Below are 25,179 nucleotides of genomic sequence, written 5' to 3'. Positions count from 1 at the left end.
TTTTCCCCGTGCTTTTCATCCAAATTTGCCAGATGTTTCTTAGACGGGCTTTCAATTGACAAAGGGGGAAATGACTGACTTATTAAGTTGAAACTAGACTGCAAATTAGTACTAGAGCTGAAATTTTAAGTTTTCAACTTCTTCAACCCACAATTTAAATCCATGACCTCCATGCCAGTCATTTATGGGCTAGAAGGAAGCAGGAATAGACTCAGCAGAAAGGCACAGATTCCCACGAAAAGTAAGATTTGAAAAGAATTTAAGGGCAATGGCTCTCAGGATTTTAATTTCCTTTGGACTGTGGACATGACTATGTTTAGTCTCTAAGGTAGTGTTTCTCCAAGCGTGGTGCCTGAACTACCTGCCTCGGAATCATCTGGGAAGCAGTCTGTAAATACAGACAGAAAGTAAAGCCAACTGATCCTTTTAAGGATTGAGCCTATGGTCTTTGTCTCGCTGGCACCACAATCACTACCCTTTTCATCTCCAGAACTTTTATTTGATTCCACTAATAGCTTTTATCTGGGGGATCTCAATGACAGAGGGGTTGTTAGTTACTTTTAAGGTTTTGTTTTTTTCCAGTGTGCATGACAAAAGCAAAATTATGAAATGGCAAAGTTATTAAAAGGCAAAATTGAAGACGGGTTTGACTCCTCCCCTGACACACTCTTGGATAAAGGAATCCCAAATAACTATGCGTTGTAAGAGAAGAGATGATTGGCCTCGCCTGCATTCAGTCACCAAATTGAATTTGATCTTGGAAGCTGAAGAAATCTCTATCATCATCATCTTGCCTTGGTACCTTGCCATTCCATAAAATCTCCTCTACTTTTTCTGGGCCCAACTCCAAGAGAACTAATCATATCTTAATAATTTGGTACAGAATCACAGTATAATTCCTGCAGGTCAGTGTTGAACCCTATCAGATTGGAGAGTAGAAACTATTACCCAGAACTGGAAAGAATGAGGTCCAAGAGGTACAGCTTGACTTTCAAAGCATCCCTAGGACATATGTACAACCGGAATGGCTTTTTAAATTAAGGAATTACAATTATTCTCTATTAGAGCAAAGCAAAGCAAATGTGTTCAGTCATTCCGTCATTTCACATTTATAGCAAACAGTCTCACATTGGGTCAATTCCTTAATCGCATGCTAATAAAAATAACATAAATAGTTTGGTAACTCACCCCATGCTACTAAAATGCAAGTAACCCAAGATGGCTTGGCTATGTTGTTCTCATCTCATTTTATCACCAGGGACTCGATTCTTCTTAGTTGGCCTTCTGTGCTGCCAGTTGATACTTGCCTAAATATTTCCTTCATACTCAGAACGTTATAGCTCCTTTTTCAGGCTTCAAATATTTCCACCTAATTCTAGAAATACGTGAGGTACGCCTGAAACGCTGACAGCTGTAACTCAGACCCGAAATAGTCAGGCCTACTCTAGGAGGCACACTGAGCAAACAGAACCAGGAGTTTGAAGGTGACAGCTGAACAGGCATCAATAGGAAACTGCCAGGTGCTCGGTTGACCCAGTGAGGGATGGGAACAGACAGATTCTATTTCTAGAAATAGTACAGAGAATGCCAACGAGTCATGGGATAGACACGGTAGTACAAATCTTCTCTTCCATTTTGTGGGTAGCTTGAGAGGATATCTCAGTAACCTTAAACCTGCTGGGAAAATTAACATGTCTCATGAATAATCTTTGACATTGATTTGTTCAACTCCTATTATTTTCAAGTTACTTTGCTAGGCACTTGGAAGGAATATAAAATAGTTTAGGATAGAGGCTCTACTCACATGGAGTTTTCACACCAGTTGGGGAATCAAGACAAGTATAGGAAAGTCATATCTTATGAGGGGTTAGGTTCCTGGTGAGCAAAAACATAACAATTTATAGACGAAATACCCCTCAAAAGTTCCTTTGAAAGGTGCTACACTGGAGACAGATATACCATTTTTGGTAAGTCCAGCACGGGCTTGTCTTTATTATTTCCTCCAACGTTGTACCAGATCACTCTTTAGTTGAGAACCATGCCAATCGGCTTGCATTTAGGGACCATATTGAATTTCGAAAGCATATATGTTTAAGCATGAGAATCATTCATGAGAGGCTCACAGGAACCAACACCATATGAGGGAACAGCAGATTCACATCTCTCAGTTTAAGTTAACTCCAAGGCAAAGCAAAGTAGAATGGTGGATAGAATTACCCACACAATTTCAACTGTGTGCCCACTCTCTCCCTCCCTTGCTCCCTCTTTCTCTACCCTCTCTCTCAAAGTTTCGGAATATGGATGGATTCATATAAGAATGGTTTGCTTACATTGTACCTCTCCATACCTATGTGCCCAGATAGGAGAGGCCACAAGAAGGCGAGTTTCACCACTTACTGATTGTATGACGTTGGCCAAGTGAACCCCACAGAGCATCCAGTCCCTCATCCATAAAATGAGAATAATAATTGCATCTTCCTGACAAGATCGTTCTGCCAATCAAATGCAATGCTCACAAAATGCTTCACCTAGTGCCTAGTAACATAAAAGCCTTAATAATGGTTAACGTGTGTGTGTGTGTGTAATTGCTTTTATTTTTCAACTTTATTGAGGTATAACAAGTAAAACTGTAAGATATTTAAAGTATACATCACAGCCATTTGATATTTTTTTAACTTTTACTTATTTTTGAGAGAGAGAGAGGGGTGGGGGAGAGACAGAGAGAGAGGGAGACAGAGAATCCAAAGCAGGCTCCAGGCTCCGGGCTGTCAGCACAGAGCCCGATGTGGGGCTCGAATTCGTGAACCATGAGATCATGACCCAAGTTAAAGTTGGACGCTCAGCTGACTGAGCCACCCAGGGGCCCCATCAGCCATTTGATATACAGTGTGAAAGTGATTCTCATCATCTGGTTAGTTAACACATCCATCACCTCAGGTATTTATCTCTTTTTTTTTGTAGAACATTTACATTCTACTCTCTTAGCAAATTTCTTTCTTTTTTTTTTTAATTTTTTTTAACATTTATTTATTTTTGAGACAGAGAGAGACAGAGCATGAACGGGGGAGGGTCAGAGAGAGGGAGACACAGAATCTGAAACAGGCTCCAGGCTCTGAGCTGTCAGCACAGAGCCCGACGCGGGGCTCGAACTCACGGGCCGCGAGATCACGACCTGAGCCAAAGTCGGCCGCTTAACCGACTGAGCCATCCAGGCGCCCCTCTCTTAGCAAATTTCAATGATATGATACAGTGTTACCAACTATAGTCATGATGTTTTACATCACCTCCTCAGACCTTGCTCATCTGATAGCTGGAAGCTGGTATCCTTTTACCAACCTCTCTCTGTTTCCCCTACCCGCCCCCCCAGCTCCTGGCAACCACTTTTCTACTCTCTGTTTCTAAGACTTTGACTTCCTTTTAAAGTATTCCACATATAAGTGATACCATACAGAATCTGTCTTTATTTGGCTCATTTCACTTAGTATAATGCCCTCAAGGTCCATCCGTGTTGTCACAAATGGCAGGATTTTTGCCTTTCTCAGGGACAAATAATATTCCTGTGTGTGTGTGTGTGTGTGTGTGTGTGTGTGTGTGTGTGTGTGTATCACATTAAAATGTGATGGGATTGCTGGGTCATATGGTAGTACTATTTGTAATTTTTTGAGGAAGCTGCATACTGTTTTCCAGAGTGGCCGTGCCAATTTACATTCCTATCCACGGTGCACAAAGGTTCCCTTTGCTTCACATCCTTGCCAACACTTGTTATCCCTTAACTTTTTTTAAATTAACATTTCTTTTTTATGCTTATTTATTTGTTTTTGAGAGAGAGAGAGAGCAAGCAAGTATGTGCACGTGCAAGCAGAGGAGAGGCAGAGAGAGAGGGAGAGAGGGAAATCCCAAGCAGGCTCTGCAGTGTCAGGGCAGAGCCCAATGCGGGGCTCTATCTCATGATCTGTGAGATCATGACCTGAGTCGAAATCAAGAGTCAGACACTTAACCAACTGAACCACCCAGGCGCCCCTCATCTTTTTGATGATAGCTATTCCAACAGGTGTGAGGTGATATCTGATTATGGTTTTGACTTGCATTTCCCTGACGGTTAGTGATGTTGAGCACCTTTTCATGTACCTATTGGGCCACTTGTATGTCTTCTTTGGGAAAATGTCTATTTAGTTGCTCTGCCTGTTTTTAAATGCAGATTGGTTTTTTGCTATAGAGCCGTGAGAGTTCTGTTTATATATTGGTTATTAACCCTTTATCAGATATGATTTGCAAACATTTTCTCTCATTCGGTAGGTTTATTTTCATTTTGTTGATGGATTCCTTTGCTGTGCTAAAGCTTTTTAGTTTGGTGAAGTCCCACTTATTTGTTTTTGCTTTTATTGCCTTTGCTTTTGGTGTCAAATCTAAAAAAATTATTGCCAAGACTGACGTCAAGGAACTTTTTCTGTTTTCTTCTAGGAGTTTTAGGGTTTCAGGTCTTATGTTCAAGTCTTTAATTTATTTTGAGTTGATTTTTGTGTATAGTGTAAGGGTCCAGTTTCATTATTTTGCATATGGCTGTCCGGTTTTCTCAACACCATTTATTTTTTTATTTTCATTTTTTCTTTAATCTTTATTTTTGAGAGAAAGAGAGAGAGACAGAGAGCAGGGAAAGGACAGAGAGAGAGAGAGAGAGAGAGTGGGGAAAGGACAGAGAAAGAGGGAGACACAGAATCGGAAGCAGGCTCCGGGCTCTAAGCTGTCAGGACAAAGCCCAATGCGGGGCTCAAACTCACAAAGCGTGAGATCATGACCTGAGCTGAAGTCCGCTGCTTAACCGACTGAGCCACCCAGGCGCCCCTCTCAACACCATTTATTGAAGAGACTATCCTTTCCCCACTGTGTATTCTTGACCCCTTTGTCATAGATTGATTGATCATATATGTATGAGTTTATTACTGGGCTCTCTATTCTGTTTCATTGACCTATATGTGTTTTAATGTAAATACCATACTGGGTTTCTTTTTGTAGTTTTATTAACACAAATGCAATGTGCACATAAGCTGTCTGTCTAGTAATTTTCTCCACTGTGCAGCCTGGCATTGGGATTGGTGACTCTGATGGCCAGCTGGGCTGCCCTTTACACAGTGGCTTTGGAGGACACATTGTGAGCAGTCTCTGCACAGTAAGATTTGTTGCACATCAGCAGCATTTCAAGCTCCTTGACGTTGTGGGCTAGGAATTTCTGGAAGCCACTGAGCAGCATGTGCCTTGTTTTCTTGTTGCTCTCATAACCAAATGTTGGGCATCAGGATCTGGCCCTTGAGTCTTCTGTGCACTCTATTGTCAATGCCTCTGGGTTTCTGCCACTTGGCGTTTAATTTTGACTGGTGCGAAATGAACTTCTTGGTTCTCTTTTTAATGATTTTGGGCTTCACCAGAAGTCTGAGGGCAGACATCTCTGCAGGCAGTGCAGTGCCAAGGTCATACTGTCTTGATAACTATAGCTCTGTAACATAGCTTAGAATCAGGAAGTGTAATGCCTCCAACTTTATTCTTTTTTCTCAAACTTACTTTGGCTCTTCTGGGTCTTTTGTGGTTCCATATAAATTTTAAGATTGTTTTATTTTATTTATGTGAAAAATGCTGGTAGAATTTTGATAGGGATTGCATTGAATCTGGAGATTGCTTTGTGTGGCATGGACATTTTAACAGTATTAATTCTTCTCATCTATGAGCACAGAGTATCTTATTTATTTGTGTCATCTTCAGTTTCTTTCATCAGTGTCATAATTTTCAGTTTACAGATCTTTCACCTCCTTGGTTAAATTTATTCCTGGGTATTTTATTCTTTTTGATGCAATTGCAAGCAGGATTATTTTCTCGATTTCTTTCTGTTCATTTTTAGCATACAGAACTGCAACTGATTTTTGTATATTGATTTTGTACCCTGAAAGTTTATTGAACTTGTTTATTAGTTCTGACAGCTTCTTTGGTAGAATCTTTGCATTTTCCATGTATAATATCATGTCTTCTGCAAATAGAAAAAATCTTTCTCTTTTCCAATTTGGATGTCTTTTATTTCTTTTTCTTGTCTAATTGCTGTGGCTAGGACTTCCAGTACAGTGTTGAATAAAAGTGGTGAGAGTGGGCATCTTTGTCTTGTTCCTGATCTTAGAGGAAAAGTTTTTAGCTTTTCACATTGAATATGATACTGGTGGTAGGCTTGTCATATGTAGCCTTTATTATGTTGAGGTATATTCCCTCTCTACCTGTTTTTTTGAGTGTCTTGTTTTATCATGAATGGATGTTAAATTTTGTCAAATGCATTTTCTGCATCTATTGAGATAATCATATGATTTTTATCCTTCATTTTATTAATGTGGTGTATCTCATTGATTTATTTGTGGATGTTGAAACATCCTTGCATCCCTGGAATAAACCCCACTTGATCATGGTATATTATCCTCTTAATGTACGGTTGAATTCAGTTTGATGATATTTTGTTGAGGAGTTTTACATTTATGTTCATGAGGAATATTGGCTTATTTTTTTTCCTCTGGTGTCTTTGTCTTGTTTTGGTATCAGGGTAATGCTGACCTCATAAAATGAGTCTAGCTAGAAGTGTTCCTTCCTCTTCCATTTTTTAGAAGAGTTTGAGAAGGATTGTTATTAATTCTTTAAGCTTTTTATAGAATTCACCCCTGACACCATCTGGTCCTGGAGTTTTCTTTGTTGTGAGGTTTTTGATTATGGATTCCTTACTAGTAATCCATCTGTTTAGATTGTCTATTTCTTTATGATTCAGTCTTTGTAGGCTGTATATTTCTAGGAATTTATTCATTTCTTCTAGGTTGCACAATTTATTGTTTCATAGTTACCCATTGTAGTCTTTTATGATTCTTTGCATTTCTGTGGTATCATTTCTAATGTTTCTTGTTTCATTTATGTTTATATATTTGAGTCCTCTCTCCTTTTTTCTTGGTAAGTCTAACTAAAGGTTTGTCTGTTTTATTTATCTTTTTAAAAAGCTGCTCTTAATTTCACAGACCTTTTCTATTGTCTTTTTAGTCTTTATTTCATTTATTTCTGCTCTGATCTTTGTTATTTCCTTCCTTCTACTGATTTTGCACTTAGTTTGTTGTTTTTTCTTCCAGTTCCTTGAGGTGTAAAGTTAGGTTGTCTATTTGAGCTTTTTCTTCTTCCTTAATGTAGGAATAAATCACTATGAATCCCACTAGAACTGCTTTTGCTGCATCCCATAATATACTACTGTTAACTCTTCTAGCAAGTGGTTTAGATGTGGTGTATCGGATGAGAGACATGCCTTACGTGTTGAGGAATTTCAGGGGAGGGAGACATAACTGGATGTGTGTTGGCAGGGATGAGTCAAGGGTGAAGTGATTTTGAACTTGATGAGGAATAGGTGACATTGGAGAATTGGAGGGGAGGGAAGGAGTGAAGGTGGAACACAGAGAAAGCCAAGGTATAGACATGTGGGGATGCTCAAGAGACCAAATGTAAATGGGGGTGGGTGAGGAATCCTGTGTAGCAGAACATTAGGAGTTACTAGGGAAGTGGAGCCATATGACTAACAGCCTTGAATGCCAGGCTGTGATTCTGGAGGAATTGTTTGAGATTTTTCAGGCAAGGGTGATAGGATGATAAAACTTATGTCAATATATTTTCTAAATGTGGCTTATCTGTCCAAGTCTAGCTCACAGCCACTTCCTATTGGAAGCCTTACTAGACCACTTCCCCCTCCTGAATTTCACTGTTCCTTCTCCAAATTCTGTTGACACTGATTGCTCTTCCCCTGCAGTAATTTTGACTTTAACCTTCTACTGTCTCCTTTTGGGAACTAACTATGTTTTGTGTATGTGTGTTGTGTAGGGAGAGGATATATTTTCTCTGAATATATAGCCTTGCCTTTCACTTCCTCTTTCCAATATAAAGCTTAGCACATTGTGAGCTCTGAAGGAATAGTTTGAATTAACTCAGTGATTGATTATGGACATGCCTAATTGGAGTAGGGAAAACAAAAATGTCCCACAGGCAGGATGTGTACTGGCTCTGTGAGGAAAGTAGTAAAATTTTAAAAAGGTGGACAGGATTCACTGTCATAGACTCATTCCTGAAGCCCCAGAGTCAAGTTTTGTAGACATTTTTCGAAATATCTTTGCCTAAGTTACTTGGGACCTTCCAAGCCAAACCTTCCAAGGCTGGCTAGCTGGCTGGCTGGATTAACTGGTGTAATGGCCTCAGAGAATGGAGGGCTGACCAGGAAGAGATGCCCCAAGTGCAGCCCTATGTGGGAAACCAGCTTCCTCACAGCCCAGAGAAGGAAGAGAAAGGGCCTCTGTCTTTAATCGCAGCTATTCAAGAAACCAGCTCTGCTGAGAGCAGCAGACGCTGGGAGACAAAAAAAAAAATACATAGTCTTTGCAAAGGAAACTTTTTTCCAACCTGAGGTCAAGCCCAAGAGTCAAACTGCAAAGGGGCTGGGAGGGAGAGCCTGGGTATGAAATGACCAAGAGAGCCTGTTACAGGCCAGTTTCCAAAGAACCACATCTCTATGCCTGTCACAGTCCCTCTTCCCAAACACCCATCAAATGAAATAACCCATGTGTACCCATCATTTGTTCAGCGTGGAAGCTTGATGCTTTTCTAATAGAAATCTGTAAGTTAACCTGGTTTGCAAAGGCCTCTAAACACATCAACAGAAGAAATTATTTGAAATTGATTCTGGTTAGGACTTGTCTCCTTCCTTGTGTTCACAATGACATTGTCATTGGCAGTTTAGAGCCTTGATACCTGCTGCCCTCCCTGGGCCCCCGCACCGCTTTCTGGATTCTCAGCTGGAACTGTTCCTGGGGCTCCAAAATGACCCTTTCCTGAGCCTCCACCAATCAGAGTCCCATCCCTCAGCCCACCCATCTCGTCCAGATGTTGAGGAGAAAGCATTCTGATTTAACTAATGCACACTAAGGTGTAAGTGAGGTCATATACAAACTAACCCAGGTGTGTTTGCATTTCCAGAAGAGCCATCATAAGGAACAGAATTCTAAACAGTCAAATTTCCAGTGTTATTTTGGGGCGTTGTGTGATGAGACGAGTCTTATTGGGCCAACTCAAATATACCACATGGGTAACCGCCTCAGCCACGTCTGATGCCATTCCCTGCTCTTGGAATGTTCTGGCCTCTTCTGTCTCTCTCTGTCTCTAAGGTCTGTTTTTCCTTCAGGGCTCAGCTCAAGCCTTGCCCATGAAGCCTGCCCAGAGAGCACCTGGCTTGAATTTCTGCCCCACTCGGAAGTCCTTGCTTCTCACTTGTTCCATCTGGGTTAGTTTGGTTTCCTCGAGCAGATCCTGAGCTCTGTGAGAACGGGAATCATGTTTTAAACTTCTTGTCTGTCTTCCATAGCCCTTGGCATGATGCTGGGCTCAGAAGAAGTGTACAAGAAATTTTTGTAACAGTCATTGCTTTCCCACATATTATCCAATTTGAGTCACAGCTACCCCATAAGGTAGGGTGTCATTATGCCTCTTTTACAGAGGAACTTGTTGCGGGGGGGGGGACACACTGCTGAAAAGAAAAAAGTTAATTTAAAATTCCATCTCTTTTCTATTTCTGGAAGTTCTCAATTTATCAGCCAATATGATATTTTTGAGTTTGACCTCTGTGACCAGCACTGTGCAATTGGAAACGTAAAAGAGGCATAGATAGGGGCATCTGGGTGGCTCAGTTAATTAAGTATCTGACTCTTGGTTTCAGCTTAGGTCAAGGTCTCACAGTTCATGAGTTCAAGCCCTGCATCAGGCTCTGTGCTGACAGCACAGAGCCTTCTTGGGATTCTCTCTCTCTCTCTCTCTCTCTCTCTTTCTCTCTCTCTCTCTCTCTCTGTCTCTCTCCCCCCTCCCCCATTCATTCTCTCTCAAAATGAATAAATTTTTAAAAGCTTTTTAAAAAGTGGCATAGACCTGGCACCCTGCCTTCAAGTCAGTTGTGGGGTAGTGCCCCCAAACCTGACTAATCATCGTGAACACCTCAGGAGCTTGTTCACACACAGACTCCCAGGCCATCCCCAGAGATTCTGATTCAGTAGGTCTGGGATAGGCCTCAGGTCTGTTCTCAAAACCACTTGAAGCCTCCTGATAATCAGCCATGTTTGAAAGCCATTGATGCCCTGAGGCATATATTTTTCGCGCTTGATAAGCCTGTGAAGATGATTGAGTCAGGTGTTCCCTGAAAACGAGGCACACACTACTGACGGGACTGAGGCACACAAACTTTATTTTTATTGTTACATATTTATCTTAATGTATATTAGAAAAATATATAGCCATTCCATAAAATCATGACTTCACAGATGTGATCATTTCCTTTTATGAAAAATGTACATGATTCTGACACATGCTACAGCATGGATGAACCTTGAAGACACTATGCTAAATGAAATAAGCCAGAGACAAAATAAACAGTTGCTCTATGATTCCACTTATATGAGGTACCTAGAATACTCTCAGAGAGACAGAAAGTAGAATAGTGGTTGCTAGGGACTAGGGAAAGAGGAAATGGTGAATTATTGTTTAACGTGTATGGACTTCCAGTGTTGCAATATTTGGGAGAGAGTTCTGGAGACGGATGGTGGTGATGATTGCACAATAGTGTGAATGTACTTAATGTCACTTAACTGGACACTTAAAAATTATTAAAATGGTAAAGTTTATGTTCTATATGTTTTACCACAATGAAAAATGTATTTCTTTTTTTTTAATTGTTTTTAATGTTTATTTTTGAGAGAGAGAGAGAGAGAGAGAGAAACAGAGCGTGAACAGGGGAGGAGCAGAGAGACAGGGAGACACAGAATCAGAAGCAGGCTCCAGGCTCCAAGCACAGAGCCTGACACGGGTCTCGAACTCACAAACCACAAGATCATGACCTGGGCTGAAGTCGGACACTCAACCGAATGAGCCACCCGGGCTTCCCAGAAAAATGTATTTCAATCAAAAAGAAAGATAGGAAACTTCTACTTAAATAAAAGTAGAGATTGATTGCAGGTACAGCAAATGTGAAGGTGCTGTGCAAATAACCTGTACCTGAGAAACAGTGTTGTGGTTTCACTCTCTAATTTTGCTTAGGAGAACACCAACACCCAAAGAAGGGGAGTGACTGCCCAATGTCCAATGTCGCATATTGAGTCAAAAGCAAGGCCGGGACTAGCACCCAGGTTTCCTGACTCTTTCAATATTTTTTCCTTTATATCATCTGAATATTTGCTAAAATATCATGGTGGAGGCAACAGGCACAGAGGGTAGTGCATATATGCTAGATAAGTCAGGGAGAGCTTGCTGGAGGAAGCGGACCTTGTCAGAGGCCCTCAGAGATACGAAGATGTGTAAATTCGGGGCGATAGAAGGTGGGCACAAAAACAAACACAGGCCCGGAAGCAGGAGTGAATGTGGTTTGTGGTTCATACCGATACAAGGAGGATGGAGCCCCGGCCGGAGCTATGGGTTCGTTCTGAAAGAATGTAAGGTTCCTGAATGATAGGTCAATTTAGATTCAATACAATGAGCAATAGGGCAACCCTTCTGGAATTTTGGGCAGAGCTGTGGCAGTGGCAACAGAGGGGCGTAGGCAACTCAGAGGCTGATTTAAAGGCAAGTCATGAAGCAGAACAACCAGAACTTAGTCATCTGTGAAAGGGCAGATGAAGGAAAGAGAGAAATCTAGGATGAGCCCAAGGTTTCTAGGCCTGGCTGTTTGAGTCATCGTACGTAGTGCCCTCACCAGAAATGAAAAAAAAGTAGGAAAAGGAGATGCTTCGGAGCAAAGGTGAAACATTTGGTTTGGGGCGTAGGGAGTGGGACGTAATGGTGCAACATCTGAGTGGAGATGGTCTCCAAGTAGCTTGAAATTTAAGATATGAGATTGGGGTGAGGTTAGAGGTGATTGGACTCTTTTTAATTCTGGATACTTTACACAAGAATGATCTTCCAGTGACATATTCACTTTTATTTATCATTAATTTAAAAGACATATTGTTTTCATAAAGAAATTGTGGTGTAAGACTTTGAACGCGAGGGAACAGCAACTTAAGTGCCTTCAAAGCCAGAAAACATCAAGGAGAGGGTGGGAATGGCCCAAGTGAGTAATTATGTTTTCTCTTCTGGAAAGAAAAGAGAGGAAAACCATGGTGTAATTTCCAGTTGTCCTTTCTTGGAGCTCTAACGCATAGAAGGATTTAGTGTCCTTGTCACCCAATGCAACCTTTCAAAGAACTGCTGGAGGAGTATTTAGTAATGAACCTTTGGGAACACCTTGTATGGAATCCAGCTCCTCTGCAATTAATGCAGTATGGCAGCTGCCTGAATGATTCATATCACAGCATCACACAGCACCACATCATTTGACAAAGTGGGAACGGGAGGATTGACACTCTTTGCCGTGTTGTCTGTTACAGACTTGCTCAGCGTCTGAAAGGCTATACCCCCTTAAGCATGACTGACAAAACACTTGGATTTGCTATAAAAAAAAAACCCTAAAAAATCTCATCTCTGATTTCTGTGAGTCAAATGAGTGGAAAATGTCCGAGTTGGGGGAAAACGGCAGGTTTAGCAGATGTTCTCGTGCACTCTTAGAGCAGGAGGGAAAACGGTCCGCTCTGGCCACATTTACAGAGACGACTGGGGGAGCCCTTTCTTCTAAACTTGTTTCCTGGAGTCAGGGCTGGCCATTAGGAAACAAGAGAAGTTTCTGCTTGGCCCCTTCACTTCTCTTCCTGTCTTCTGTTTCTCTCCTCACAACTACTTTCAGTAGTCCACAGGCTTACCTCCAAGTGCCCAGAGCTATCACACAGCCCCACTGTGAGGCCTCTCTAAAACTAAGAATAACTACTGTGTATTGAGAATCGACAGTGTGCCCAACAGGCACTATGCTAGGTGCTTTATATATGCATTATCTCATTTAGTCCTCAAACAAAATTATGAGGTAAGTAGCTATTATTCCCCTCATTGTACAGATCAGGAAAGTGAAACTTGATGAAGTTAAATAAATTCCACTAAGGCACAAGCCCAAGTCCAGCACTCGTTCCACTACATCACACTTTGTCCAAGAGTGAGAGGAGGAAAGGGGGCATAACCTAGCCAGCTAAAGCAGCTACATTAACTCTAGCAACCAGTAGACTCTCACATCATATACTGAGCAATGAACTTCCCAGAAGACTTTAAATCTACCCCCTAAGACAGACTCCACTGATGGTCTGAAAGAAACTAGAAAGACCTTTTCTGCCTTTGACAGGGGTAAAGGGAGAGTTTTGATTTGACAAGAAGTTTATGGTCACTCTTCAGATGATTTCAGATGAGAAAAGCATAACACACATTTTCCTTAGGCTTTGTAAATGATTTTGAATTCGCACTTTGTTTCTATCTAGCTATTCCCATGACTGATCTGTGACAGAATCTTAATGCTAATATTCCTTTCATGATCTCTTTCTGTTGATACATCACTCTTAAGAGTGGCATAAAATTAGAGGGGCACTGGGAAATCTTTATGATTTGTAATTATCCCCCTATTACATTGTAAGCCCTCTGGAAGAGTAGGCTATCATTTCTTCTTGAATTATTGCCCAATTTGTTATTGGGATTAGTTCATCCCATCGGTTTCTAAGATGAAGACTAAAAACCAGGATTCTTGGTCATGCTGAAGAAGAAAAAGGGCAAGGGCCAAGCTGCAGTTGGGGTCCTGGAAGGGGCAATTGGTCCAGCAGCAGGCAGGGCTCATACTGAGTACTTCTCATTCTCTCACCTAGTCCTCCCTGTGCCAAACGAGATGGCTGGCTGAGGCGAAGGGAGATGTTGAACCAGAGAAAAGGATTTTTCTTTGTTTATTTAATATTCAATAAAAAGTAAACCACTTTTGTATACCCTGGGTTTGGCATCGTACCCTGCAAGAGATACTCTTGGCCACCAACTTTCCTATCTTCAAACCATAGGAAGACAGGGCTGGAAAGGAACTCCTAACGCATCTAGTTCTACCCTGAGTTGCACAGATGGGGAACAGAGAGGCTCAGAGAAAGAGATGGATTTGCTCAAGGTCATGCAGTGAGTTAGTTGTGGGCCAGGACCCAGATGTCCTGATTCTTGGATGAGCATTCTTCCACTTCACCACATTGTAACCTCATCAACAGCAGACCTCCGATTAAGGACCTCTCGGCTTACATCCATTTCAGGTTCCAAAGTATTCTCCTAGCTGGCTTTTGGGACTTGCTTGGTAATTCAAGACCGTTTGGATAGTGCCTGAGTGTCATCCTGGATTATTCTTCCCAGATCAGCTGCAATCCAGGTCAGGATGGAACGCTGCCACCAAATCAGTCCTCCCTGGCCTCTGCATTATGAGTAAAGGAAAATGAATGTCTCCGTCTTCTGTCTGGGGCTTTCAGATTGCTGAACAGATGTCTGTCTCAAAATGACTCCTTAGCTACCAGGCAGGGAAAAAGACCGGCTACAAGCCCTGATAAGGGACACAAGCCTTTAGAGTGCAAGAGAGCTGCCGTCGTCTACCTCCCTCTTCCCCACAGGACCAAATGTACAACATGTTGAATTTTCCTTGTCAAAGAGGATGTGTACAGACTCCCCTGACTTGAAGCAGCCTGGTGAGCCCTGTGTTTTGGAAAATTGGCTTTTAAGTCCGAGCTTGAGTTCTTCTCAGAAGACCTTAATCTGTTCTTCTATCAGGTACTAGATTCAAGACAGTTTTTTCCATTCACATGAAATAATCAATATTTTCCCAGTCCTGACCCAAAAAGGGAATGATTCCATTTCATCCCGCCTGCTATATTACATGTATTTCCATGTTTTACATCTCCTTACCCACCAGCCTGTGGCCCCACATGGGCACTATTTTTGGAACTAACCTAAGAGAAAGGTTGGTGGCACTGGGGTGAGGAATCTGAGAAGGGATTCCTGTGTCTCTAGTGCTTGGCCCAGTAAAAGTAACAATCTGGGTTACCACTCAGTGCTGCAGGTGTTTAGCTCCTGCTGGGACTTTCAATAGCTCAAATATAGCAGGGGACACAAGTTGGAGCATGTTCCTCAGGAAGGGCACATGACACGTGGCCACTCACTCAGCGGGGCCAAAGTTACTGCTCTGTAGAGAATGACAGCTGTTCTGCTGAGGCCCTCTGGAGGGGCTAGGCAGCCTTCCAAGATAAGAAAAGCCATTTAATCTCCACTACTACCTTCTGCCATCAGTAGAAAACTCTGGTGAAACTGTCTTTCTCCTACATAGTCCACGTCACTAATGGCCCTCTGTATACTCTATGGGATTCGAGGGATATGCCTAGGGCCAGCTTTGGGCAAAGCTGCAATCAGTGACCATCACACACTCTGATGCAAAGGGTGTCCGGTAGGGCCTTCATTATCTCTTCCTCAGCCATTATGCCGTTAGAAATCTTAGAGCAGACATGCCAATTACAGTCGGCCTCTCCACCATTTCCTTCTAAGGGAAACTACATGGTCCACACTCCCTTGCTGAAGAAAATGGCCCTGGACTATTCTTCAAAAATGGAATGGTGACTTCTTAGGTCATGGATGGGTACCTGACCCAAGGACAGTCGATGTATCAGCTGATGGATGACCTATGTATGAAGTGGCCTAGCAAGAAAAAAGTACTCAATAGGGCAATGGGGAGTAGCTAGGACATACAACTTGTCTCCCTAGAATGTAAGTGGGGAAAATGCTGAGATTTTCAGTTTGTTGGTAGCAAGAGTAGAAGAAATGAGAAAATACTAGATCAAAGCAGAGACCAACTACAGTGGTGTTTTGTTTTGTTTTGTTTTGTTTTTTAATGGTAGAGCATTGGATAACATTCTGGCTATTGAGGAGATAATGAGATTTAATCCCTAGAACTCTCTCAGTTCCTGAATGATGCCAGATTCTGAGTTCCCATGAGAAGCTTTGGAGGGACATTCATTTGCCTTCATGTAGTTGGGGATCAGGCTGAAGTATGCAAAAAGGAATCCTTCTTTTGTTGAGGGTGATGGGGGAAAATTCCTAGTAAGGTGGGCTCCTTTCCCTTGGAACTCAATTTGCACTATTGGTAAGGCTTCTTAGGTGTTGTATAGAAGTCCCATCCTTAGTCCTTTTCTCCCACTCCACCCTTCTGCCCAATTCTAGTCCAAGATTGATCATCCTCTGATGTGGCCAGCTTCTCATCATGCTGACAAAAGACCACTCTCTAACTTTCTTACTGGGCATCTCAACCCAGGTCAGTCCAGACAGGCAGTGTACAAAGGGCCTCTGTCACCTTGCATGTAGTGGGCACGCCAAATTCACTTTCCCTTCAGATCTAGGCCAACACTATTGCAGATGCCCAACTCAATTTTCAGGCCTTAAACATGGTACCCACACAGACTGATGTGAGCACCAAGAAGGGTTGGGCACAAAGCCCGTGTTGACTTGTGGAAGCTACAGAAGCAGGAGACCTTGAATGAGAGAATAAGCATCCTTCCAAGCCTCTTGCCACAAAAGCTACCATGGATGGTTTTGCAGTACTTTGCAAATCACATAGACACTCTACATTTGGGCTCAGTGTTATGGGCAGGACTCTGGAAGAACCCTATCTCTGACTTCACCAAAAGCCAGCCCTATCATCTGTTTTTAATCTGGGCTGAATTAGCCTGTGATGGGAAGCAGAGAAAGATAAATGAGACAAGGCCACTGTTTGCAAACCTCTGGCAATCCTTGGTGGAAAAGATTTGTGGCACTCAGATCTTTGTGCCATCAAGTGGGGAGAACAGACTAGAATTTCTTCTAGAAGAGGAACCTAGATTCTAGACTCCTCTGAGTGGGCCCATCTGAACCAGCTTGTGTAACTAACCTCCCCATTTTTGCTGTTTACGATGGAAGGTGGGCAGACCTGCGATGATGGGGAAAGGGTGCTCTAGCTGACATCTCTAGGATCTCTGCAGGTGGTGCGAGAAATGGCCATGGAAGTTCTGGGATGATTCCAGGGCCCACTGAACTAAGCCAAATCCCATTTCACTGCTGAACACACACCCCAAGAATCAATTTTACAGCTTCAATCAGAGGAAGAATGAAAACTTTGAAGCTAATGTACCCCTTGATTTTTCTTAGTGTACTAGGACTTCATGGAAAATTCTAGAAATGGAGGAAAGGAAGAAGAGAGTGTAGAAACTGAACAAGTAAATCACACACAAAATAATACTGTGCATATTTCCTGGGCTTTTCTCTCCTACTTATGAAATAGACAAGGATGAAAATGACTCTTGTCACAATTGAAGAGTTCATATGCCCTTTTACTGTATCTTCGTTTACTGTCTGAGTTTGACTTTACAAAGATATATGTCACACTTTTTCTTGGGCCATCTGAGTAGCTTACATCCTAGAGTCAAGAGCAGATCGGGAGGCAGCATGTGAGTCACCTATGGCAAGGCCAGTCTTCAGTAACTCTGATCAAGACAAGAGGAGTCATTTGGCCAAATGGTTCTTCCTTCTTCCTTGAGCACCTCAAAATCCATCTGACCTTGCTTGCCTCCCTCATTGGCTCAGCAGCCTGGGCTCTGTGCCCCATCCAACTGTTCTGTGAAGAGCTTCATTAGTCAATGGCCCTACTACTCTCCAATGTCCCTGCTACCAGATAAATTAAATCAGGTTCAATGATAGAAGCACAGAACATCTGGGTCAGAGAGGACTTTAAAAATCATTTTGCCCAGGGGTGCCTGAGTGGCTCAGTCGGTTAAGCATCCAACTTCGGCTCAGGTCATGATCTCATGGTTTGCGAGTTCAAGCTCCATGTCCGGCTCTGTGCTGACAGCTCAGAACCTAGAGCCAGCTTCGGATTCTGTATCTCCCTCTCTCTCTGCTCCTCCCCTGCTCATGTCCTCATTCTCTCTTTCTCTGTCTCAAAAATAAATAAACATTGAAAATTTTTAAAAAATCACTTTGCCCAGAAGAATGCCAACAAATATAGAAGGAATCACAGAATTAGGAGGTCACCATTTTGCAACCACCACCTTAATAATGGATTCAGGCAATGGCCATCAATATATGCTGAAATGCTAGGGCATGAGGGTATGTTAGTTTGATTTCTTGTGTATGTTGGTGTCTGCCTGATTTCTCCATTGTGAAATTATCTTTTCCCCTTTGAAATTACAAGCCTAACATCACCAACAGTCGAGCAAACTTACATAATGTGTCTTCTGATACAATGCAATGAGGACACAACATCCTTTATGTAATGTTTTTAAAATAAAAATCTGAGAAAAAAAGCACCGTTCTGCACACAATGGGAAATTAAATGCCCCAAAAGGAGAAGGAACTGAGTAAAAAATTGGAATTGAGGGTGCCTGGGTGGCTCAGTTGGTTAAGAGTCCAACTTTGGCTAAGGTCATGAACTTACAGTTTGTGGGTTCGAGCCCCACGTTGGGCTCTGCACTGACAGCTCAGAGGCTGGAGCCTGCTTTGGATTGTGTTTCTCTCTCTCTGTCTCTCTCTGCCTCTCCCCTGCTTGTGCTCTGTCTGTCTGTCTGTCTGTCTCTCTCTCAAAAATAAATAATCATTAAAAAAATTGTAATTGGAGTCCTTTCTCCATGATCTTTTGCTGAGCCACCTGGTTCTGAATATGAGGATGATGATGATGTTGCTGCTGCTGCTGTTACGTTCATTTTTTTCTCAACAAATATTTTTATGAGTTCCTGCTGTGTCCTAGGTACTGCGCTTGGAACAATGGAGTCGTTAGTGAGTAGAACAAAACTTCTCTGCATTCATGGGGCTTCCATTCATTGTCATCTTATTTCATCTTTGCCTTCTTCATTCCCATTCTCATTATTGTCATTTCATAGTATTTGCCTTCTTTTATTTTTGTTTTTAACTTCAGAAGTTCATTTCATCTACTCCTCTGCCCCCAGTGGGTTAAATGCTCGCTTTCTTTTAAATTTGTGGTCCTTTGCAGAGACACTCTTAAATGGATATATCTCTAGGACCGGGCACAGAGTAGGAGCTTAATAAATAGTAACTGACGTACATTCTACGTCTGTACTTTAGCTCAATCTATCCCCCTTGCTTGGAACAGCATCTCCCTTCTCTCTTATTATCCTTTAAGGCAGCCTCATTTCCTCAATTACCTCTTCCCAAGAGGATCTCCTCCTCTTAATGACCGGAGCATTTACTACTCATTTGATTCCTCATCACATACAGTATTGTGACAGCCTGAGGGACTGTGGTTTGGTTATTTAACTCTGTTAACGGCCACTGAAGAATTCAGGTGGGTTCCTTCAAGGTAGAATAATTTCCAGCTTCCCAGGGAGCCTGTGAAAACAACAATGATGCCCTAACAAAAGAGCAGCTAATACAATTTTAGGCCCTGAGAAGAGGAAGTGACCCCTTGACATGCTGAATTTTTGTGGCCTGGTCACAGGAGACTGCTTACAAATCTTCCCCCAATCTGCTCATATGACTCTGGGGAAGTCTTAGGCCCTTGAAATTCAGTACGTTCACCTGTACAATGAAGGGGTTGACCTCTGGGCACTGGAATCCTTTACACTTTTCTATTAGGCTTGATTCCTCCTGACTTTAAGAAGGGAAGAAATAGCCACGACTAAAGCGACTAAATAGCGACTTCTCAAATGGCCCTCCGCATCACCATGTCTGTGCCCTGTTCTAATTAAAAGTGCAGTGCAGAGACACTTGGCTATTGGCCTTAATTAAGGCAGCCAAATGAAAAGTCTAGTATTACAGCCAACGCCCCACATATAAAACAGATTTTGCAAGCCTTGAACTGTGTAATTTTCTTGAGAGGCCTCACACAAGTGCCATAGGGATCGGGAAAGGTGTTTTCCCTTTTTAGAATGCTGGCTCATACAGAAGCCCTTCCGGAGACCAGGAAATGGCTAACATTTGAGGGCGTCCTTGTTTCTCTTTTCCTCTCCCCCTACCGGAGAGAGCTTCCCCTCTGGAGCTCAACAGCTCCAGAGTATATTGGAAGGTGATGTGACGAGCCAGGTGACAGAGTAGCTAAGATGGCACACTCTGGCATCGGGCAGACCTGGGTCTTCACTTCAGCTCTATCATTTGCTGGCTGGGTGACCTTAGCCAAGTGACTTAACCTCTGACCCCTAGTTTCCTTATCTATAAAAAGGGAATAATAGTGGTCCTGCCTCCTAGGGTCAGTGTGATAGATTAAATGATATGATGCACTTAGAATAGTGCCTGACACTTAAGTGCTCGTTCAGCATTAGGAAAAAGGAATTCTAAATCCAAATATTGGGACACAAAAGTACCCGTGGATGTGCTTGTAGGGATTCAAGGTGATGGATGTTTGAAATTGGGGCTGTCCTAGAAAATGAAGTCTCTGTGCCTAAGGTATCTTACATTCTTCTCTTTGCCCGTGAGTGCCGGGAACTCTGCTCAGGGGCTTGACCCAAGCGGGGATTTACCTCTCACTGGGGGTGGAGAACAAACATGCAGACGCTGGGGCCTGGCAGAAAGCTCAGAGAGCAGCTAATGCCATCAGCCTGCTCCCCGCCTTCTCCCAGAGCCACCCAAAGGACCCAGAAGCTTAGAAAAAGGAAGTAAATTGCACAAGGTCACACACAATAAGCCAGTAGTGGGGAGTTGGTTGCCACCTCTTGATCTTTTTTCTAAATCTTTTATAAATAAGAGTTTAGAAAGAAAATGTGTACAGCACAAAATAGGTTTAAAAAAAAAAGAAGAAGAAGAAACCCACAACACTAGGAGACTTAAACCAGTCCCTATATACAAAGGTTTCTCATCTTCAGTGCTACAAACAGTTCGGGGCCAGATATTTTTTTTTGTTGTGGGGCTGTCCTGTGCATTTTACGATGTTTAGCAGTGTCCCTGGTCTCTACCCACTAGATAACGGTAGCATTCCCCCCCCCACCTGTGGCAACCAAAAAATGTCTCCAGACATTGCCAAATGTGCCCTGCTGGGGGAAGGTAGCAAAATCACCTTAGATGGAGAACTACTGCCGGATGGAAACAGCACTGTAAATGCTTCCTCCTCAGCCTTCTCCTCAATCTGAACTATTCTGCCTCCAGTGGCGATACTGTCTAGCCCTGTGGTTGATGACCCCCAAGTGGGATGTCTCTAGCTTTGACCTCTCCTGTCTCATATGCCCACTGCCTACTGGACATCTCTCTTGTACATGCGATGGGCATCTCAGACGATATGTCCAATACCAAGCTCCTGATTCCTGATCCTATCCTGTTCCCATCTAGTTCTTGCCCATATTCATTCATTTATGCATTCATTCTTCCATTATACGGCATTGCACACCTACTGTATCAGTTTCTTGTGGCTGCCGTAACAAATTACCACAAACTCAGTAAGGCTTAAAACAACTGGAATTTAGTCTCTTGCAGTTCTGGAGGCCAGAAGTTCAAAATCAAGGTGTCAGCAGGGTGTCAGCAGGAGGGAGGGGTCAGCCTCCCTCCACAGGCCCTACGGGAGGATCCTTGCTTGCGTCTTCCAAGCTTCCGGTGGCTGCAGGCCTTCCTTGGCTTGGGGGCTACATTGCTCCAGTCTCTGCCTCTGTCTTCACACGGCCTTCTCTTCTCCGTGTCCCTCTCTGTGTGTCTCTTGTAAGGACACTTGTCACTGGATTTAAGACCCACCCATATAAACCAGGATGATCTCATTTCAAGATCCTGAATTACATCTGCAAAGACCCTTTTTCCAAATAAGATCACATTCACATGTTCTTGGGGTTTAGGATGTAGACATCCATGTCTTAGTATGCCATGGTTCTCATTCAACCCACTAGGCACCAGGCATGTTATAAATGCTGGGGATACAGCAGAGAACAAAGTCCCTCCTCTCATGGAAATTATACTAGATTGTAGGCAGTTGGATAATAAATGGATAACTATATAATATATAATGTCAAGTTATAATACAGTATGGTATAATATAATGTAATATAAAATTGCTAGGAAGGAAAATAAAGCAGGGTAAGTAGATAGAAAATGACAGCGGCTGCTGCTTTTGATACAGTGCTTGGGGAAAGGCTGTTGGAAGAGGCAACCTTCAAGTCGGAACCTGGAGCACAGAAGCAGGGCATGAGAAGGTCTGGGGGAAGGTGCTAGAGGCAGATGCGACGGCAAGTGCAAAGGCCTTTAGAAAGGCTCTTCCTTGGTGTGTTTGAAAAAGAGGCTGGGGTGACTGTTGCATGGGGAGTGGATCAGAACAGTGGCAGGAAATGAGCTTGGAGAGGTTAGCTGGAACCAGAGCGCCTGGGAAACTGTGGGCCTTTCCATGGTGTGATGGGAAACCGTTAGACTGAGGCTTGAGATCAGGGGAGTGACATGGCCTGATCTACATTTCAAGAAGGTCAGCGTGGCTGCTACGTGGAGAGCAAAGCATAGCAGCAAGGCACGCATGTAGGGACAGGTTGTGATTCCAGCCAGTGGCAAATCCCTTTGGCTTCATACTCAAAATATATCCGGGGTCTGACCACTCCTCAGCACCTCTGGGACTACCCTCCTTGCCCAAGCTATAGCCATCTCTTGCCTGGACCACCACAACAGTATCCTAACTGGTCTCCCTGCTTCACACCCTGCCTCCCTAGTCTACCCCAAACACAGAAGCCAAATCGATCCTTTAAAAGCATAAATTAGGGGCACCTGGGTGGCTCAGTTAATTAAGCATCTGACTTCAGGTCATGATCTCGCGGCCGTGGGTTTGAGCCCCACATTGGGCTCTGTGCTGACAACTCAGAGCCTGGGGCCTGCTTCGGATTCTGTGTCTCCCTGTTCTCTCTGTCCCTCCCCCACTTGCGTTCTCTCTCTCTCTCTCTCTCTCCCTCTCTCTCTCTCTCTCTCTCTCTCAAAAATAAATAAATGTTAAAAAGATTTTAAAGCATAAGTTAGAACATATTACCCCAGGCTTAAAACCCTTAATGGTTTTCCAGTGCACTTAAAATCCCAACACTCTACCATGGTCCCGTTATCTGGCTTCCACCTACCCCCCGACCTCATTTTCTGCCATTCTTATCCTCACTTGCCACATTCCGGCTACTCTAGTCTTCTTTCTGTTTCTTGAACCCTTTCAGCTTGTTCCTACCTCAGGGCCTTTGCACTAGCTCTTTCCCTAGATAGTAACATAGGTGTTCACAGATGCTATCACCTCCTCTAAGAGGCCTCCCTGATTACCCTCATGAAAGTAGGACCCCAGCAGTCACCTTATTTTCTTTTGTTTCCTTCAGAGCACTTATTACTCTCTGAAATTATATCAGGTGTTTATTATGTATTTATGTGGTTACTTGTTTACACTCTGTCTCTCTCCCCTAGAGGGTGAGCTTCTTCGAGGCAGAGTTCACATCTGACTTGTTCGCTGTTGTATCCCCAGCACCTAGCCCAGTGCCTGGCACACAATGGTCCCTCTGCTAACATTTGTTAAGTGAACACAGCTCTCATGGTGCACAGCTGGATGCTTAGGGACCATCTAGTGTCTGGGCTTCAGAATCACCTGGAAAGCCTTTGAAAGATCCATATTGTCCTGGCTCCTTCCAGACCCATTGCATCAAAATCTCCCAGGGCAGTGTCCAGAAATCTTCATTCTGGATAAGTTTCCTTATGTAACAAATGCTTACATAGCTCTAACCACTGCTGTTCTAAGTAATTTACGAATATTAACTCATATGACCCTCACAATAGTAATTTTAATATTCTCATTTTACTCAGGAGGAAGCTGAGGCACACAGAGGTTAGTAAGTTGCCCAAGGTCACCTGGGTAGGAAGCGGGAGAGTCAGAATTCAAACCCAGGCCATCTGGACCGGTAACTGACATTCTACGCTATCCCTGCACAGTAGATTCTGTGAACAGCTCTATTTGGGACCCGTGGATAAATTTTCTCTGATGAGGACACTGAGCCCCGGACAAGACAATGGATCTCTCTCTCTTTTTTTTTTTTTTAAGTTTTAAGTGTTTTAAGTTTATTTTGACAGAGAGAGAGAGAGAGTGAGAGTGAGCAAGAGAGAGGAGGAGCAGAGAGAGAGGGAGAGAGAGAATCCCAAGCAGACTCTGTGCTGTCAGCACGGAGCCCGACACGGAGCTCGAACTCACGAACCATGAGATTGTGACCTGAGCTGAAACCAGGCGTCAGACATTTAACTGACTGAGCCCCCCAGGCGCCCCGAGAAAGGACCTCTTTAAAGCCACAGTCAGGGATGAGCCGGGTTTGGTATCTCCCTATCTAAAGAGCGTTCCATTCTGTCCAGTCATTCTGTGTTCTGTGAGGAGCAGGGCCTGGGAGCATGTTGCTCACATAAAAATCCAGTCACAAGATGTTATCTAGAAATGTTTGTGCTATCAGGGCTTATTGTCAGGGAGTGCGGGAACGCACCCTGGTACGGGCTTCTCTAACCATCTTTCTGGGAATACAGGCTTAACGTCAGACACCCCGTTCCCTCAGGATGCAGTCCACAAAGCCAAAGGCATGGCAGCCTGGCTCAGTGGGGCGAGGACTCGTTGAGACGGTGTGCCACAGCAGTCCCCGTAATATCCGTAGAGGGAGCAGGTATGCGCGGCAGAGCTTATCTGCCCCAGTCACCAAAAGGGCACCAGGCCCAGGCAGGCCCCACTCCCCCGCCCTGGAGTCCCCACAGAGGATGGTCCAGCCAGATGACACGCATCAATTACTCTGCAAGGCGGCCCTGGGCCAAACAGGCTTTTCAATTTCCAGATGCTTTTCAATTAAAATAAAGGCCACTCTGTAACCTGCCTTTGAATGGACAAAGTTTCCATAGTAGAATAACTATACAAGTTCACCCTTTTTCCATTACTTTTCATTGAGCAACTGAAACGTTTGTAACCAATAAATTATGGCTTGAGTCACATGGCAGCAAGGGGCATGGAAGGGTTAAGTGACTTATGGAAGGTCACTCTGCTAAAGAAAGACTCCTTTGTTTCTGCCTCCCCTTTTGCTCCTGCCTCTGCTAGTGTGCATTCTACCTTTGGGGGAGACAGAGACGCTGGGCTGCCTTGCTCAGAACAACAGAGGGTTGAGCAACGATGGGGTGACCTTGTCCATCTGGGAATTCGGGCTCTCCATCTCTACCCCGAAAGGAACCTTGTGAGCTCAGATTTTCTGTATTGGCCGTCCACACTGTAAGCTCTGACTCTGCCTCATCCTCTGGGGCCAGAGGCTGTAGAGG

The 25,179-nt window shown here is 43.4% G+C and overlaps 1 protein-coding gene and 1 pseudogene across 1 annotated transcript in view; one reads left to right on the top strand and one right to left on the bottom strand.

Annotated features, from left to right (window-relative positions):
- The window catches only part of PLAC1 (placenta enriched 1), a 177,542-nt gene that overhangs the window by 58,965 nt on the left and 93,398 nt on the right, over window positions 1–25,179 (top strand). The window lies entirely within an intron of this gene.
- LOC102969403 lies at window positions 5,054–5,441 on the bottom strand (annotated as a pseudogene).

This window comes from Panthera tigris, chromosome X (genome assembly GCF_018350195.1).
Source record: "Panthera tigris isolate Pti1 chromosome X, P.tigris_Pti1_mat1.1, whole genome shotgun sequence".
NCBI classification, from domain to species: domain Eukaryota; kingdom Metazoa; phylum Chordata; class Mammalia; order Carnivora; family Felidae; genus Panthera; species Panthera tigris.
The sequence above is the reverse complement of the archived record's forward strand: the minus strand, read 5'-3'. Positions and strand labels throughout refer to the sequence as shown.